The sequence below is a fragment of the Schistocerca nitens genome, chromosome 1 (genome assembly GCF_023898315.1).
Source record: "Schistocerca nitens isolate TAMUIC-IGC-003100 chromosome 1, iqSchNite1.1, whole genome shotgun sequence".
Lineage (NCBI taxonomy): Eukaryota > Metazoa > Arthropoda > Insecta > Orthoptera > Acrididae > Schistocerca > Schistocerca nitens.
Window position 1 is genome coordinate 91,008,030 of NC_064614.1, and position 5,736 is coordinate 91,013,765.

The 5,736-nt window shown below is 37.3% G+C and overlaps 1 pseudogene; it reads right to left on the bottom strand.

The window, feature by feature from the left end:
* Positions 1–5,152: 5,152 nt before the first annotated feature.
* On the bottom strand, positions 5,153–5,270 carry LOC126207403 (5S ribosomal RNA; annotated as a pseudogene).
* Positions 5,271–5,736: the final 466 nt, after the last annotated feature.

Consider the following 5,736-nt stretch of genomic DNA (forward strand, 5'->3'; position numbering starts at 1 on the left):
AAATCAAAGACGTTCTCGTCTTCAGCGCAGGCTGCTTTTTCAACCGTTGCTCGTCCTTTTCTTAGAGACGCTAAAATGGAAAACAGCTGAGGGGTATAATGAAACACTTTCGAAGGAGAGGTGTGCGGGGTACTGTTCAGAACGAACGACATGTATACCCGAGATCCACAATTGCCTCTATTCATCACAAGGCACCCCAACGTACTGGCGACAGCACTTACCTCGTCCAATGTAATTCTCAACTTCTGGCAGGCGCTGATCCAGGGAGGGGAAAGGGAGAAGAGAGGAGTCACAATTTGTTATAATCGCCCCCGCCCCCTCACCTTCCAAATTTAACATGTTCTAACGCCCCCTCCTTCCTAATTCAAGCTTGTCCACATCATGAGCAAAGCATTTTATGAAAAATTTGAGAGGAACGAAGATTACAATAAACTTGCTAGTTTACGTAATTTTCGTGTAGCGTTGGCCCCAGTTCTTCTTGTCGAGGAGTCTGATTCTTGAAGCTGATATTCTCACATTTTAGGTCCTCATGGTTGAATTGATATAAATAAATGTTGTTTTTACGTTGATATAGTTTGTCACATTTTAGTATATCATACAGTGTTTTGAATTTTCAAATTAACAAAGCCGAAATTAAATTGTTCGCCCAAAAAAATACGTATCATCACATCAGACGCATGCGTACTATTACCTCACTCTGCAGTAATAACCGTATTCCAAAAGGTTCACAATTTATCTTGACGCAAGAATTTCTATTAATTTCGATTGTTATTTCATAAATGAATCCAGAAATAAACATAGTAAACAGTACTAGATTGTGTAATTAATGCAATTTTAAGTGTGCCAAATAATTCGTAATTTCAAATGTTTCTAAAAAAATAATTTTAACTGTACATTCAGAACTAATATACTTATCAATTGTAACATCGAAAATAAAATAATTCCATTTCATAAATGTTAGTTTGAAATATAACATATTGTGTACAACATTATATGAAAGTTTTCACATAAGCAGCTGAGAAAATACTGACCTATCCAAAATCTAAAAATAATACTAGCATGGACAGCTGCTGTTGAGGAAAAGTAATGCTAGAGGAGGATGTCCCATCACAATATCCACACAATCACTTTTAACATGCCACAGATGCGTATGATAGTAGTAGTAGTAATAATAATAATAATTATTATTATTATTATAATAAAAATTTGTTTACATCAATGAGTAAATCACTTTATCATAATTTCCAAGAATTTCATTTCAGCGAACTACAGCATCTGAAAAACATTGGTTAAAAATTCGAGACGTATGTGTGTCACAAAATCGATGTAACAACTATAACAGCAGAAACCACAATATGAAATCAAAACTGTCTTAAAACTCCTGCTCATAAAATGGACGAGAGTAAAATCATACTTTCACTTCAAAGTTATTTATTACTTGCAATATCCATACCCTAATATTGCAGTTCTTGCAAAGTGATAGATTGAGTTTTGAAGTAGGGAAACATTATTAAAATAATGTGTTACTTATCTGGTTGAATCATAGATACTGAAGAAGATTAGACATCACTCAGAGGTCCTGCAGTGAATATTTCGGAATTTTTCATATTCTCATCTGACTGTGAGAATTTTGTTTAAGAAAAGTCTCGAATAAATCATTTCTCCATTTGTTCACATAAAAAAATAAGGAACACAAATCTGAAGACTCACACTACTGATAATAATAATAACTCCACTACTAATGATCCACGAAGTCACAGCTGCCGTCTTTCATACAGCATTTTGAGAATGTAAAGAATAGTGTATACTATTAGAAAAGACATTTTAAATGACTTGCAATGAATAATAGCATGTAAAACGTCATTTTAGTGCGACAGGACACACAACAGGAAAGTTAAGCACACCTTTTGTGTGAGTTTAGTAAATACAGTGTTTGACCATTATACATTGTGTAATGAATATTTTTAACAGTTACTATTACAATAACCAAATTTTAATTACAATATATAATGTTTCATTTCCTACACTTGTGTTAGTTCCATTGATTAATCGTAATTGATCTATATGAAACATACAACCTAATGTATACTTAAAACTAGTAATTAATAAACACTTAATGAACAATATGGGATGAACATAATTCTATAAAAGTATTTTATGTCTTGTCTCAGATGTCATTAAACAATAACTAACAGAAGATGAAAATGAAAACAGCAGCAGTATGAAATTAATCATATATATACAACAATGCAATAGAAATCAAAATGTGTCATGTTCTTCATTAATCAGAAGTATTATGTAATACTATAAGTGAATCTTGGTGTGTCACGTTACAGTGCGGAGTGACCATTATCAGTGTTTCACTACACATTAAGTTTGTGAACAGAGATCTGCAAAACATAACGAAGAGTGCGCAAATAAGAGCAATGCTATTTCTTTCAAACATTTCCTCCTAAGTTCCAGAAATCAGTCTTTCTGTAATATCTTTCTTACTGGAGGTTTTGACTCAGTCATACAGATTACAAAGACAGTCAAATGGAATTATTTTTATATGTCAAACAGAAGTGTCGTAGAACGTTGTGAAGCAGTCTGTCTTGCATTATTAGGACGAACATATGCGAGCCTTCCGCATTACTGAATCTTATACTACTGTATGATTTATTATAATCATTTCCTACCCTTCGTTTGTTTTCTTTTCTTATCATTTTTGTTTCACTGATTTGAACTCAGATGGCAGATCAAGCATGATTCTTCCCAGAAACTACTAAGGATGTTGGTTTATTAAAAAATAATGCAGGATTTAAGTGACATGGATTGTTGCTGAATTATGCAGAAGACTTTACCAGAACCCTTGTTAAAATGCACTGTGTCGTAAGACGTGTTACCGAGGGAGGTGGCGCATGGTTAACACACTGGACTCGTATTCGGGAGGACGACAGTTCAAGCCCGCCGCCAACCATCATGATTTAGGTTTACCATGATATCCTTAAATCGCTTCAGGCAAATGCCAGGATGGTTCCTTTGAAAGGACATGGTCGACTTCCTTCCCCATCCTTCCCTAGTCTGACGGGACAGATACCCACTCTATTGGGTGGTCCCCTCCCCCAATTCAACCAAAGACGTGTTAGAGTACTTTGACATTTCGAAACTCTGGTTGGGGATATACATTCACTGACAGGATACGAAACATGTAAAAATCTTGTTTTAAGAAACATTGTAGGAGTTATGTCTTAATGAAGGGAGAACAACGGATACTCATATCCGTTGTTCTCCCTTCATTAAGACATAGCTCCTACAACGCTTCTTATAACTAATGTGACCATTGCTGAATCAAGCTGGATAGCTGGCAAGCAAAAATGATCTTCAATTGAAACTCAAAATTAACCTTCATCAAATGTAAATGCGGTGCTCTAAAAACATTGTAATCAAGCGCTTGTACGAAAATTTTTGAATGAAATTACTCCGTGCTCTGCAAGCGAGCTAGGAACTGTCGTATCAGTCTTCGCCTGTTGAGTGGACAACCCGCATGGGAAATGTACGCTGGCTGTGTTTACTTACAACTCGACGGTGCGGCTTCTGTTTTGACTGGGTAGATCGTTAGATCACAACTATGATTCATCTACCATTAAGGCTTCTACGTGCCAGACTGAGCAGATGTTTACTGACATAGCTTTCGCTTGCGTGGATTACGCGATGAAAGAATTTTCTTATTCGATATTGCAAACTGTTATTCTTGCAGATTATCATTGGCTTCAGAAGAGGGTTTCTTTATCTGCGATATACCGTTTCATTTTTTTTTTTTTTTTTTTTTTTGGTTGGTTGGTTGGTTGGTTTCGGGGAAGGAGACCAGACAGCGAGGTCAACGGTCTCATCGGATTAGGGAAGGAATTCGGCCGTGCCCTTTCAGAGGAACCATCCCGGCATTGGCCTGGAGTGATTTAGGGAAATCACGGAAAACCTAAATCAGGATGGCCGGACGCGGGATTGATTCATTTTTTTGTTCCATTTACAATTTCTTATGCCTCTCTCTTTTTCTAACCACACTGATAGCCGAAGCATCTTCCCCACTTTCTAGCAGTGTTCGAATGTCATTCCAAAAGTAAATAACGTTCGTTTCTACAGACATTTTTATTTGTTCAAATGAAAGGAAATTCATTTCATGACTTATTTTGATATCTTAGCAGTTTTTAAACGTGGTCTCCAGATTCAGATTTTTTTGTAACGCTCCACAATTCTATGCCTTCTACATACTGAGTTTGCACCAAGTTGCTGACCAGTTGCTAACGTCGTCTTCCAGTTCGTTGTCATTACCGCAGTGCTTTCCGCCCAAAACCATGCTACAGTTTATATTACTTATCTTTCATTTTCCATAATATTAATTTTCCCTATGAATGTCAAGAGGAACCAATTAAAAACATCAGTCTGCAAAATAAAAAATGGGCAGTCTGCAAATTGGGTGTATTACTGCAGACATATCTCACAAGATACAAAACCCAATTTTATCATTAACAAAGTACTACCATAGCTGAAGAAAGCGATAATTGAAAAGATAGTTGGAGCTGACTGTGGACTGCAACCAAACTCTTTGTATTAATAATCAGGCACTAAACCACTTAACCGCCAAGATACATTCTATAATATGGCATTAAAACATATTAGACAACGTGTGTTGTGCACTAAATAAACACAGGCGAAATGCTAAAATCATCGTTTGACAAGTGACTGGTAGTAAATATTTGACTTTTCTATTCGTTCTTATGCGAGCAACATATACATTATCTACTGCAGCACTGAATAATCTTGGAACAATAGACTATACAACAGAATGATACTGGTTAGACATTACTAATGGCACATCAAGCCACAAAATACATACTTCACGCAAAAAGAAATAATTTATCGAATTCCACAAACTGTTTTTACATACGATGGGTATAGAGAGAGCAGTCTATGCGAGGAGGGATAAACCGCGCCACATTTAATTTCCTAATGTTAATCGTTGGAGGCTGAAAAAAAAAAAAAATCTCCGCCCCAACGGGGGATGAAGATCCAACGGTACCGTCCGGCCGCCGTGTCTTCCTCAGTCCGCAGCTGCTACTTGTCAGTCAGGCAGCTTCTCAGTTTGCCTCACAAGGGCTGAGTGCACCCCGCTTGCTAACAGTGCTCGGCAGACCGGATGGTCACCCATCCAAGTGCTATCCCAGCCCGACAATGCTCAACTTCGGTGATCTGACGGGAACCGGTGTTGCCACTGCGGCAAGGCCGTTGGCTTTGGAGGCTAAAAGACACAGAATATTCGGGTTATTAATTTCTAAAGGAATTGTGTCTACTAGAGAACTAATAAAAGGCATCCCACTACTCTTAAGTTTTGTCTTCACTTGTAAAGCAACCAGTCACACCGTCTTTATGACTCCTGTCTGCCGCGTTAACTTTAACTGTCCACTGTTTGTCCCTGTATGTCCATCTTTTTAGAGATGGTTACGGGACTCGGCTGTTCAGTACAGAATGTAAAATCAAACATCTTTCAGCCATCTAATTTTCAAACTGTTATTTTATTGGACTACCGGTTTCGGCGATTTATTACACCATCTTTAGACTCCCTGACCGACGTGTTTCAAGATTCCAATCTCAGTGCCTATCAAAATAGGGGCCACCATTCAAAGACTGGTATCTGCAGATTTCTGTTTGATACAGCGATCACTTGAAACATCATTTTCGCACCATATCGCAGATGAT